Below are 14,475 nucleotides of genomic sequence, written 5' to 3'. Positions count from 1 at the left end.
GTATATATTGTGAGAATGTTCTAATTTTACTCTTTTACATGTAGCTGTCCAGTTTTCCCAGCACCACTTATTGAAGAGACTGTCTTTTCTCCACTGTATATTCTTTCCTCCTTTGTGGTAGATTAATTGACCACAAGTGTGTGGGTTTAATGAGTCTTTTGCTTTTAAAGCAATGTATCTCATAGTAGCATGTGGTGGTGATTTTTTAAAAACCACTTAATTAAGGTATGACTGATACACAAAACACTGTATGTACTTATTTTATACAACTTGATGAATTTGGAAATACGTATACACCTGTGAAATTATCACCATAATCTATACCATAAACATATCTATCACGTCCAAATGTTTCCTCTCACCCTCTTTATTATTATTATTGTGTGTGAATAAGAACAGTTAACATAGATCCACTGTTTTAGCAAATTTTAAAATATACAATACAGTATTATTAACGATGGGCACTATGCTGTATAGTTGATCTGTGATGCTGATTTAAAAAATAATATGCCAAGGAAAACTGGAGAATCATATATTTCATCTAAATAAGTTTAAATAGTAATGTTATTTCATACACATTCTTTGGAAATGCAATAACCTAATTTTTGTGTAACAGATTTTCAAACACTTATTAAAGCCAATTACCCAATAGGTTTCAGTGTTAGCTGCTCAGGGTGAGGGCAGGAGCATTAATCAGCTTACTTCACCCTGCCCGGCCATGCTAGGATGGATGACAGGAAAGCAGTTAACAGATAACTGCAGTGTGGCAGACTAGCTACAGGCACTGAAATATGCTAGGAAGACCATTGATGTGGTTAGCTGTGTAAATGATGCATTTTTAGTTAAAAGAAAAATAACAAAATGAACTCCCACCCAGGCCAAGAAACAGAATTTTGTTCTGTACCGGGTACCCACTGTGTGTTTCTACCAGATCATATTCCTCTCCCTCCTGGCTGAATTTTGTGTGATATTGCCTTATTTCATCGTAGTTTTATCCCTCCGTATGCATTTTAGTGAACATATTGTTCAGTGGTTTCTGCTTTATATAAGTAGAATCATACTTCGGTATTCATCTGTGACTTACTCCTTTGCTTCAGTTTTGGATTTCTGAGATTCATCCTTGTTGATGCATGGTGTTCCAGATATTCATTTTCACTAGTGCAGGTTATCCCAGTATATGAACACACTACCACTTCGCTATCTGTTCTACTGTTGATTGACATTTGTGCTGTTTCCTCTTTCTTTGGTATTACTTACAATGAATTATAAATATATTTATATTCTCATGTACATGTGAATAAGTTTCTCTAGGGGATTTAACTAGTAGTGGGACTGGGTCATGCAATATATGTTTTCAACTAAGTGTTTTCCAAATTGGTTGTAATAATTGTAACAACTAACAATCCTATCAGCTGTGTATGAGAGCCCCTGTTTCTTCACTGCTTTGCCAACACTTGTTATTTCTCTACTACATTTGTAGTGTGGCTATAGGCTTTAGAACTATAGCGAACCTGGCTTCAAATCCTGGTTATAGCATGTGACCTTGAACTAATAATATCAGCTTGCTGACTTCTTGTAACGAATAAATGATACAATGTATTAAAAGATGCCTATATCGTGCCCCGATCCGGGAAGATCCCACATGCCGCGGAGTGGCTGGGCCCGTGAGCCATGGCCGCTGAGCCTGCGCGTCCGGAGCCTGTGTTCCGCAACGGGAGAGGCCACAACAGGGAGAGGCCCGCGTACTACAAAAGAAAAAAAGATGCCTATGCATCTTTACACTTGTAACCATGAATTATTATTGCTATTATTACATATTCCTTGTGGTAAGCTTTAGGACTCTTTAAGAAAATTAAAAATAAAAAGATTCATTCTCTATCATATGTTATTTAGAACAATCCCAACTTCCTTCCTAACAATGTCATTTGACAAATGCATATATAGTATGATGCATACATATTTTACACATATTCACCTACATATACAGGTAAATCGAGGAACAAGGCACTTCTATATGTGGTGGAGAATATTCTGTTGGTCTGGCTAAAAACAGAAATATTGAGATATGTAGAACTATTTATCTTTCTTATTGAATAAACATTTAGTCAAGGAAAATTACTTTCTGGTTCTCCTTAAAGGCAGACAAGGGTAGTTTTCCATTCCTGACAGTTTTCTGAGGGCATCTGTGATGGATTAAAGATAGCTTCAAGTTGTTTGACACTTCTTACATTGAGAAGTCCATTTCTCCTCCCCTTGAATCAGGGCTGGCCTGGATTGTTTTGATCAACAGAGCACAACAGGAGTGATGCTGCCAGTTCTGGGGCTAGACTCCAAGAGGTCAGACAGGGTTCTCCTTTGTCTCTTGGAGTCCTGATCACAAGTCAACCATCGGGTAAGAACTCTAACAACCCTGCTGGAGAAAACATGTGGAGAAGTCCTGAGATTATATAGTGAGGCAGAGGAGCTCAAGTAAACCCAGCCATCTGCAGCACTGTTAAGACATTGGGCTAGTGAGGGAAGCAGCTGCAACTAACGTCCAGCCTAGCCCAGCCACTGGCTGAATAGCACACGTGACCCCGCTGGATGCCATATGGAGCAGAAAAATCACCTAGCCCAGCCCTTCCCAAATCATAAATATAATAAAAAGGTGCTGTTTTAAGCCACTGGGTTTTGGTAGTTTGTTACACAGCAGTAAATAACTGAAAGAGTAAGTTTTCAAGGATGGTGCCCAGGGTGGTGGAATGCTGCATTATTCCGTTTCTGGCCAACGTGAGTTCTCATGTCTGACTCTAGAAATGGAGATTCCTTGTATATGTGAAGGACCAACAGCTATTCTGACAGTGACTCGGGTTTTGATTAAATCTCAAAAAACTAAGAACTGCAGTATTTGGCAACACAGATTTGTCCACCTCAGCCTCTGAAGTAGTACCAATGGGTAGATTGTAAAAAGCTTAGATGACTTCCATGGTGTTGGTCTCAAAATGTTTAAGATTTTTCTCTCAGATATCCTACTTTCCTTTAATTATATTTTTTTATTTGCTAAACATGCATAAGCTTATTTGTGTTCTTAGCTAAAACATTCTTATAAAGTATACTTCCTTTTGTTGGAATTAAATTACATCTTTTAAGCTTTAAGTGGCATCTTCTAGTTCTAGCATTCTAGGGTTTAGTGAAAAGTCCCTACAACACTATTTATACCTCTAAGGATTTACAACCTTCAAGTCTCCAGTGTTACCATCTTTTGGTCTCTTGTTTTCATACATTTTCCTTGAGTATCTAAAAAAATAATTAATTACACTTCTCTGGATTTTTTGAATTTCTAATAGTACTTTTTTTTGCAATTAGTATATAGAATGGAAAATTTTAATCTTCTATACTCTGTCTGTTCCTAGCATTCTGTTGGGTTTATAATTCAGAGCAGCCTATGGGGATGGTGTGGTGAAACTTCACCTTCGCAGTGATTATAGATATTCCCCAAATTATTTCTCATTGGCAGGAATCCTGGAAGCTCACCTTTCCTTTTCCTCTACTTCTCCCCAGCTTATTGAACGCTATCTCTTATACCCTCAGTTTCTGCCTGCGGTCCTAGTTCAAATAGCACAGAACCCAATTAGCTCAGAATCATAACCCTGTATCCACCAGACTTTGGGCATCACTTCTGCCCAGTGATACCCACTAAACTTACCATCCAAGCACATCAAATCCTCCAGAGAGGCCCTTGGCATAGAATGGACGAGCACCCTTGGTGATTCCGCCATACCACATCCCCTTGACTTGAAGGATGTGTTTTCAACTTCTCTTCTTGCCCTTATGGAACATGTAGCATAGTTCAGGACGACTCCAGGCCAAGATTTTTCCCCAGGAAGCTTAAAAAGAAAAAACCTCTTTATTATGGAAATGTTCAAACATACACCAAATAAAGTAGAAAAGTAAATCCCCTGTACTTACTTAGTTACTCACTTGGCTTCAACAATTATCAGTATGTGTCCAATCTTGTTTCCTCTATGTTCCTAACTATTCTTACCTCTTCTTCTAACTCTGCTGGATTATTTTAAAGCAAATCCCAGATGTCATATTACTTCATTGTAAAATCTTTAGTATTTACCTCTAAAAGATAAAGAATTTTTTTAAACCATAATACCATTATCATGTCTACAATACTTATCAATAATTTCAGGTAACAGTGTATCCTGGGAAAATATCTTGAGCCTATACAATATTATTAATGTAGCTTTGAATGCTTGTCTTAAAATGCATTACCTATCCTTATTCACACAGTATAAAATCATCCAACAATTCATCTTCATTCATTTGGCATGCACTACTGAAAGAAATTTAAGGATAATCTACAAACTCTGCTTCCTATGCAATCACCTTCTTTATTTTAGCATTGAATAAGATTGATTTGAGTACAAATCACTCAGGGAAGAAATCCTGTTGTTGACACATCTCCACCCAAGGAAAGGGATATTTAGTGTTTGCCCCTTTATCTCCCATCTTTTTGAAGTCAGTTCCCCATCCACATCAAAATATTACTTTTAGGGACTTCCCTCGTGGCGCAGCGGTTAAGAATCTGCCTGACAATGCAGGGGACCTGGGTGCAATCCCTGGTCTGGGAAGATCCCACATGCTGCAGAGCAGCTAAGCCCATGCGTCACAACTACTGAGCCTGCACTCTAGAGCCCACAGCCACAACTACTGAGCCTGCATTGCCACAACTACTGAAGCCCACACACCTAGCGCCTGTGCTCTGCAGCAAGAGAAGCCTGCACACTGCAACTAAGAGTAGCTCCCGCTCGCCGCAACTAGAGAAAGCCTGCACGCAGGAATGAAGACCCAATGCAGCCAAAATAAATAAATAATACTACTTTTAGCCCCTGTTTTTAAAAATGAAAAGAAGCTATTACCAAAAGGGTTTCTAATCAGCTTTATTGAGGTATAATTTACATACAATAAAATTCACTTAAGTGGATAATTCAATGAGTTTTGAAAAATGCATGGAATCATGTAACAGACACCACAATCAAGATATAGAACAACTATGTCATCCCCAGAAATCCCCCTATGTCTCCACCAACACTCTACTGCTTGGTCCATGGCAATGACCAACCTATTTTCTACAACTATAGTTTTATCTTTTTTAGAATTTCATGTAATGTAATCTTTTGTATCTGGCTACTTTCACTTAGTATAATGTTTTTGCAAATCATTGCCTGTAACACTAATTATTCTTTTTGTTGCTGTGTATTACTCCATCATACAATATGCCAAAATTTGTTTAGCCATTCATAGTTGATGGATATTTAGATGGTTTCCAGTTTTTGGCTGTTGTGAATAAAGCTTCTATGAAAATTTGAGTATAAGAAGTCTTTGTGTAGATTTATGTTTTCATTTCTCTTAGGTAAGTACCTGGGAGTGGACGTACTGGATCATATGCTAAGTGTATGTTAACTTACTACCAAACTGTTTTCTATAGTGGCTGAACCAATTTGCATTTCCAACAGAAAACTATGAAAGTTCCAGTTTCTCCACATCGTGGGAAACTGTCAGCATTTAATTTTAGCCATTCTAGGGATTGTGTAGTGGTATCTCTTGGTTTCCCTAATGACTAATGATGTTGGACATCTTTTCATGTATTACTTATTTGCTATTCATGTACCTTCTTTTATGGACTTTCTGTTTTTTTTTTTTTGTTGTTGTTGTTGTTGTTTTGCAGTACGCGAGCCTCTCACTGTTGTGGCCTCTCCCATTGCGGAGCACAGGCTCCGGACGCACAGGCTCAGCGGCCATGGCTCACGGGCCCAGCCGCTCCGCGGCCTGTGGGATCCTCCCGGACCGGGGCACAAACCCGTGTCCCCTGCATCGGCAGGCGGACTCTCAACCACTGCGCCACCAGGGAAGCCCCAAGTTATAAATTTTGACAAAGTTCAAGTTATCAATCTTTTTATTTAGAATTTGTGTTTATCCTATTAAAAATTACTTGCCTAACCCAAGGTCACTAAGATTTTCTCCTATGTTTTCTCCTAGAATTTTCATAGCTTTAGTTTTACATTTAGGCCCATGATCCATTTTGAGTTAATTTTTGTGTATGATGTGAGGTAAGGGTTTAGAATCATTTTATTTTTGCATATGGATATTCAGTTTTTATAAGCTCATTTTTGAAAAGGTTATCATTTCCCTATTTAATTGTCTTGGCATCTTTGATGAAAGTCAGTTGATCATATATATGTGAGTCTATTTCTGGACTGTATTCTGTTTCATTGTTGATCTTTATGTTTATCTTTATTGCCTATATTCTCATTCTATATGTCTGTCTTTAGTCAGTACCACACTATCTTGATTACTGTAGCTTTACAGTGAAATGTGCAAAAATTTTGCCAGGATTTTCACTGCAATTGCATTGAATCTATAGATCAATTTGGGAGCAAGGACAGTAGATTGGAGCAGCCGTCTTGAAGGCTGCCATCACCAGCTTGTTGCTATAATTCTACTATCTCTTTTAAAATGGAAAATAGAATGACTGGGCACATCTGTCCAAATTTCGTATCTGTACTTGGTACATCTTGACCAAATGCTAGTGAGCCTCCAGCCTTCCTTAATAAGACAGTGTGGGATGTCTTCCCAGAAGTTTACAAGGGCAAATGCCAAAATTTGGATGTATGCAAATGTTATTCAGTCATTCATTCTACAAATATTTATTAAGGGTGTACTATGTGCCAGGTACAGTTCTAGGTGCTGGGGGTATAGCATTTAACAAAGCAGACAAGCATCCCTGCCTTAAAAGGGCTGTCTTCTAGCCTAAAGAACCATAAGTATATAGGATTGATTCAAAGTAGAACCTTAAAAAGTATTTTACTTCTTGATCTAGTACTATCTCTTCTAAGAATTTATCTGAAGAAAATAATGAGATGTTGTCAAAAGTTATGTAAAAATGTTCATTGCAGCATTTATAATAGAACCATCCCCCCTCCAAAAACTACATAGTTAATATAGGGGAATGATTGAATAACTGGTGATATATGCATTTGATGAAATATTATGTAATCATTAAAACTTTAAATTTTAGAAGACTGTAAGACCACGGGATAGATAATTTAATCACTTCCTAGTAAGACTGAACCAAGTTACGTCTACCAGCAGTGTTTGAGCGTATCCATCTAATTTTACCCTTGCTGCCGTGAGTACTTTGAAAAAACAGAATGTGGAATAATCTTGTGTGTGTCTAATTACACAATAAAGCCAGAGCCAGTTTGGATGGCAAAAATGGTATCTTATTTTAATTGACAATTCTTTATTACTAGTGACAATGAAGAGTTTTGGTCATCTGTTTAGGCTATTTTTGTATTTCTTTTGTGAACTGTTTTTAAAAGGAATTTGGATAAATTCTTCAGGTTTAATTTGTTGAGAAGGCACCTGGTTAGTGAGGTTTTTGTTCTTTTATTGAGAAATCTATTTATTGTGCTACAATGTGGCTTATGAAAGATGCTTTAAAAATTTAAAGTATTCTTTAGGTTTACTTGGAAAGGCAGTAATTTAATGATACTTTAAATTGGAAAAAGTTCACACCAAACTAATTTGAGCAGTAAATACTCATCATTCTTTTCCCATATTTCTTTGCTATTTAAAAAGCTTACTGATAGGTAGGGCAAAACTTGATGTGTTGTTGATTTTGCCTATTGTTTTAGATATTTTAAAATATGTATTTCTTGCATATTTGAGCACTATATATTCAACTGCTCTACTCTTCCTGTTTTTGGAAACATCTGTTTCTATAACTTTTGACATTAAATTTTAATTTGAGGGAATTTCCTGGTGCTTCCACTGATGGGCCGGGTTCAATCACTGGTTGGTGAACTAAGATCCCACAAGCCACGTGGAGTGGCCAAAATAATAATAATAGTAAATTTTAATATGAGAATTAAAAATAAAACTAATAGCCTAGGGCCAAAAGAAAATTGTTAAATGTACATCTAAGAAATGGAAAGCACTCAACATCTGTCACTGAATTGCTTTTCTAAAATACAATGAGAGGACTTCCCTGGTTGCTCAGTGGTTAAGAATCCACCTGCCAATGGAGGGGGCATGGGTTGGAGCCCTGGCCGGGAAGATTCCACATGCTGTGGAGCAACTAAGCCCGTGTGCCACAACTACTGAGCATGTGTTCTAGAGCCCGCGAGCCACAACTACAGAACCCAGGTGCCACAACTACTGAAGCCTGTGCGCCTAGAGCCCGTGCTCCGCAACGAGAGAAGACACTGCAGTGAGAAGCCTGCACACTGCAACAAAGAGTAGCCCCAGCTCACCGCAAAAAAAGAGAGAAAGCCTGCGCGCAGCAACAAAGACCCAACGCAGCAAAAAAATAAATAAAAAGAAAAAAGATAAGAAGATGTAGACACATATTACATCCCTGTGTTCAAGCAAAGGCAAAGAACTGGAGTTAGTATGACATGTTTGGAAGACTTGAGAGATGGTGCACGGAGAGAAGGGTGTTGGCAGAGAAGAAAGGTGAGGAAAAGCTGGGTGGACAAGGTGGGACCAGATCATGGGAACCATAGGTGCCATGCTGAGAAGATAGAAATTCTTTTTATTTTTTTAAACATCTTTATTGGAGTATAATTGCTTTACAATGTTGTGTTAGTTTCTGCTGTATAACAAAGTGAATCAGCTATATGTATACATATATCCCCATATCTCTTCCCTCTTGCATCTCCCTCCTTCCCACCCTACCTATCCTGCCCCTCTAGGTGGTCACAAAGCACCTAGCTGATCTCCCTGAGCTATGCGGCTGCTTCCCACTAGCTATCTGTTTTACGTTTGGTAGTGTATATATGTCCATACCACTCTCTTACTTCATCCCAGCTTACCCTTCCCCCTCCCCTTGTCCTCAAGTCCATTCTCTACATCTGCGTCTTTATTCTTGTCCTGCCCCTAGGTACTTCAGAACCTTTTTTTCCTTTTTTTTTAGATTCCATATATTTGTGTTAGCATATGGTATTTGTTTTCCTCTTTCTGACTTACTTCACTCTGTATGACACTCTCTAGGTCCATCCACCTCACTACAAATAACTCAATTTCGTTTCTTTTTATGGCTGAGTAATATTCCATTGTATATATGTGCCACATCTTCTTTATCCATTCATCTGTTGATGGACACTTAGATTGCTTCCATGTCCTGGCTATTGTAAATAGAGCTGCAATGAATATTGTGGTACATGACTCTTTTTGAATTATGGTCTTCTCAGGGTATATGCCCAGTAGTGGCATTGCTGGGTTATAAGGTAGTTCTATTTTTAGTTTTTTAAGGAGCCTCCATAGTGGCTGTATCAATTTACATTCCCACCAACAGTGCAAGTGGATTCCCTTTTCTCCACACCCTCTCCAGCATTTATTGTTGTAGATTTTTTGATGATGGCCATTCTGACCGGTGTGAGGTGATATCTCATTGTAGTTTTGATTTGCATTTCTCTAATGATTAGTGATGATGAGCATCCTTTCATGTGTTTGTTGGCAATCTGCATATCTTCTTTGGAGAAATGTCTATTTAGGTCTTCTGCCCATTTTTGGATTGGGTTGTTTGTTTTTTTGATATTGAGCTGCATGAGCTGTCTGTATATTTTGGAGATTAATCCTTTGTCATTTGCTTCATTTGCAAATATTTTCTCCCATTCTGAGAGTTGTCTTTTCATCTTGTTTATGGTTTCCTTTGCTGTGCAAACACTTTTAAGTTTCATTAGGTCCCATTTGTTTATTTTTGTTTTTATTTCCATTTCTCTAGGAGGTGGGCCAAAAAGGATCTTGCTGTGATTTATGTCATAGAGTGTTTTGCCTATGTTTTCCTCTAAGAGTTTTAGAGTGTCTGGCCTTATATTTAGATCTTTAATCCTTTTTTTTTTTTGGCGGTATGCAGGCCTCTCACTGTTGTGGCCTCTCCCGTTGCGGAGCACAGGCTCTGGCCGCGCAGGCTCAGTGGCCATGGCTCATGGGCCCAGCCACTCCACGGCTTGTGGGATATTCCCGGACCGGGGCAGGAACCCGTGTCCCCTGCATCGGCAGGAGGACTCTCAACCACTGCGCCACCAGGGAAGCCCTCTTTAATCCATTTTGAGTTTATTTTTCTGTATGGTGTTAGGTAATACCATACACAAGAATTTCATTCTTTTACATGTAGCTGTCCAGTTTTCCCAGCACCACTTATTGAAGAGGCTGTCTTTTCTCCATTGTATATTCTTGCCTCCTTTATCAAAGATAAGGTGACCATACGTACGTGGGTTTATCTCTGGGCTTTCTGTCCTGTTCCATTGATCTATATGTCTGTTTTTGTGCCAGTACCATACTGTCTTGATTACTGTAGCTTTGTAGTATAGTCTGAAGTCAGGAAGCCTGACTCCTCCAGCTCTGTTTTTCTTTCTCAAGATTGTTTTGGCTATTCAGGGTCTTTTGTGTTTCCATAGAAATTGTGCAAATTTTTTGTTTTCGTTCTGTGAAAAATGCCACTGGTAGTTTGATAGGGATTGCACTGAATCTGTAGATTGATTAGGGTAGTATAGTCATTTTCACAATGTTGATTCTTCCCATCCAAGAACTTGATATACTCTCCATCTGTTTGTATCATCTTTAATTTCTTTCATCAGTGTCTTATAGTTTTCTGTATACAGGTCTTTTGTCTCCTTAGGGAGGTTTATTCCTAGGTTTTTTATTCTTTTTGTTGCAAAGGTAAATGGGAGTGTTTCCTTAATTTCTCTTTCAGATTTTTCATCATTAGTGTATAGGAATGCAAGAGATTTCTGGGCATTAATTTTGTATCCTGCTACTTTACCAAATTCATTGATTAGCTCTAGTAGTTTTCTGGTAACATCTTTAGGATTCTCTATGTTTAGTATCATGTCATCTGCAAACAGTGACAGTTTTACTTCCTCTTTTCTGATTTGTATTCCTTTTATTTCTTTTTCTTCTCTGATTGCTTTGGCTAGAACTTCCAAAACTATGTTGAATATTAGTGGTGAAAGTGGGCAACCTTGTCTTGTTCTTGATCTTAGTGGAAATGTTTTCAATTTTTCACCATTGAGAATGATGTTGACTGTGCGTTTGTCATATATGGCCTTTATTATGTTGAGGTAGGTTCCCTCTGTGCCTACTTTCTGGAGGATTTTTATCATAAATTGGTGTAGAAATTTGTCAAAAGCTTTTCCTGCGTCTATTGAGATGAACATATGGTTTTTATCCCTCAATTTGTTAATATGGTGCATCACATTGATTGATTTGTGTATGTTGAAGAATCCTTGCATTCCTGGGATAAACCCCACTTGATCATGGTGTATGATCCTTTTAATGTGCTGTTGGATTCTGTTTGCTAGTATTTTGTTGAGTATTTTTGCATCTATGTTCATCAATGATATTGGCCAGTAGTTTTCTTTGTGACATCTTTGGTTTTAGTATCAGGGTGATGGTGGCCTAATCGAATGAGTTTGGGTGTTCCTCTCTCTGCTATACTTTGGAAGAGTTTGAGAAGGATAGGTGTTAGCTCTTCTCTAAATGTTTGACGGAATTTGCCTGTGAAGGCATTTGTTCCTGGGCTTTTGTTTGTTGGAAGATTTTTAATCACAGTTTCAATTTCAGTGCTTGTGATCGGTCTGTTTATATTTTCTATTTCTTCCTGGTTCAGTCTTGGAAGATTGTGCTTTTCTAAGAATTTGTCCATTTCTTCCAGGTTGTCCATTTTATTGACAAAAAGTTGCTTGCAGTAATTTCTTATGTTCCTTGTATTTCTGCAGTGTCAGTTGTTACTTCTCCTTTTTCATTTCTAATTCTGTTGATTTGAGTCTTTTCCTTTTTTTTTCTTGTTGAGTTTGGCTAATGGTTTATCAATTTTGTTTATCTTCTCAAAGAACCAGCTTTTACTTTTATTGATCTTTGCTATTGTGTCCTTCATTCCTTTTTCATTTATTTCTGATCTGATTTTTATGATTTCTTTGCTTCTGCTAACTTTGGGTTTTTTTTGTTCTTTCTCTAATTGCTTTAGGTATAAGGTTAGGTTGTGTATTTGAGATTTTTCTTGTTTCTTGAGGTAGGATTTTATTGCTATAGACTTCCGTCTTAGAACTGCTTTTGCTGCATCCCATAGGTTTTGGGTCATCATGTTTTCATTATCATTTGTTTCTAGGTATTTTTTGATTTCCTCTTTGATTTCTTCAGTGATCTCTTGGTTATTTAGTAGTGTATTGTTTCTTCTCCATGTGTTTGTTTTTTTTACAGTTTTTTTCTGTAATTGATATCTAGTCTCATGGCATTTTGGTTGGAAAAGATACTTGATATGATTTCAATATTCTTAAATTTACCAAAGCTTGATTTGTGACTCAAGATATGATCTATCCTGGAGAATGTTCTATGAGCACTTGAGAAGAAAGTGTATTCTGTGTTTTTGGATGGAATGTCCTATAAATATCAATTGAGTTCATCTTGTTTAATGTATCATTTAAAGCTTGTGTTTATTTATTTTCATTTTGGATGATCTGTCCATTGATGAAAGTGGGATGTTAAAGTTCCCTACTATGATTGTTTTACTGTTGATTTCCCCTTTTATGGCTGTTAGCATTTACCTTATGTCTTGAGGTGCTTCTATGTTGGGTGCTGAAATTCTTTCTGTAGTTAATTGATAGCAATGAAGAATATGAATTTAGAAAAGTGAAGTAATGAGAGAATTCCCTGGTGGTCCAGTGGTTAGGGCTCTACACTTCTGCTGCAGGGGGCCTGGGTTCAATCCCTGGTTAGGGAACTAAGATCCCACATGCAGCACTGATGTAATGAGAATAACATAAAAAATATTTTGTTGATAGTTTTGAGTCTGTCTATTCATAGCCAGGCTGTGAAGGGTCTGTATCTTAGTATTGGAGTTATTCCTTTTCCCTCCAGATCGCTTGTGTTTGCTCCAGTGAGTTTGACCAAAGCAAACTGAATGATTCCAATCATCACTCACTTAAGCAAAAGGAGACTTAATGCTTTTAACAAAAAGGATGCCTGTTACAGCCCAAAATATTACTGAGGCCAGCAAACATGAGTTCTGAGGTGGCTTGTCTGGGCCTTTGTCACTCCAGTCCTGCCATAGCTGCATGATCCTTGATGGACTGGCATCCATTCTCAGTGTCCACCCAAGGAAGGACATGGAAGTGCCCCTCTGATGGTGTGGTGATAAGGGCCCTATACCCCCTTATCACAGTGACTCAGTTTCTTTGAAACACTAAAAATTAGCTTCTGTAGAACTAGAAGACTCTCACTTAAAATGATAAGAGAATTCGACCATGTGTATAATTGTCCCTTGAAAGGCAAGCAAGGAGGGACCACTGAAGTCCATTCTTGGTTGTAGTTTATGCAGCAGGGAAAGGTCTAAGATGAGCTATTACTTTGCTGCACTGATTAGCAACTCCTCTGTAAAAGGAGGGAGATAGTTAAGATTAAAGACTGGAAGAGATGTAGGTGATCATGCTGTTTGTGTTTGACTGAGATATTCCTATAATATTTCACTGGACTGAGAACCAGGGGTCATTTCCCTGGTTTTAGGAGGCCACACTTAAATAAGATGGGACATACTCTCAGAAAGATAAAAATTTGAGTGTATGTGAATGTTATTCAATCATTTATTCAACAAATATTCATTGAGGGTATACTATGTGCTGCATACTGTTTAAGAATCGCAGCATTTAACAAAACAAATGAGAATCACTGTTTTATTAAAAGCCTATACTCTAGGCTCTGTTTTTATTAAAAACCTTGTATAGAACCACCAGTATATAGGATTGGTTAAAAGGAGAAAGAGAGAGAGAAAAAAGAAACCAGCACGTAAAAACATTTGTGCTTCAGTGGACACCATCAAGAAGTGGGAAGATAACTCACAGACTGGGAGAAAATATTTGCAAATTGTGTATCTGATATATATATCAAGAGTAGGTCTTCCCTGGTGGCGCAGTGGTTGAGAGTCCACCTGCCGATGCAGGGGACAAGGGTTTGTTCCCCGGTCCGGGAGGATCCCACATGCCGTGGAGCGGCTGGGCCCGTGAGCCATGGTCGCTGAGCCTGTGCGTCCGGAGCCTGTGCTCCGCAACGGGAGAGGCCACAACAGTGAGAGGCCCGCGTACTGCATAAAAAAAAAAAAAAAAAAAAAAAAGACACATAAAAGAAGACATACATTGTCCCAGAGAAGATATACAGATGGCCAACAAGTACATCAAAAGATGCCCAATGTCATTAGCCATCAGGGAAATGCAAATCAAGACCACAATGAGATACTACTTCACACCCATTTGGATGACTATAATCAAAGGGAAACAATAACAAGTATTGGTGAGGATGTAGACAAATAGGAACCCACATATATTGGTGGTGGGAATTTAAAATGCTACAGCTGCTGTGGGAAATAGTCTGGCAGTTTCTCAAAAGACTAAATGTAAGAGTTACTGTATGACCCAGAAATTCCACTCCTAG

The 14,475-nt window shown here is 38.1% G+C and overlaps 1 non-coding gene across 1 annotated transcript; it reads left to right on the top strand.

Moving 5' to 3' along the window:
• The first annotated feature begins 12,699 nt into the window (after nucleotides 1–12,699).
• Nucleotides 12,700–12,772, top strand: TRNAR-UCU (transfer RNA arginine (anticodon UCU)). Its single transcript has one exon. It is a non-coding gene; the product is annotated as a tRNA-Arg (tRNA).
• The last annotated feature ends 1,703 nt before the right edge of the window (nucleotides 12,773–14,475 follow it).

The sequence above is a fragment of the Phocoena phocoena genome, chromosome 9, assembly GCF_963924675.1.
Source record: "Phocoena phocoena chromosome 9, mPhoPho1.1, whole genome shotgun sequence".
NCBI lineage: Eukaryota > Metazoa > Chordata > Mammalia > Artiodactyla > Phocoenidae > Phocoena > Phocoena phocoena.
This window is presented reverse-complemented; position numbering and strand designations above follow the sequence as displayed.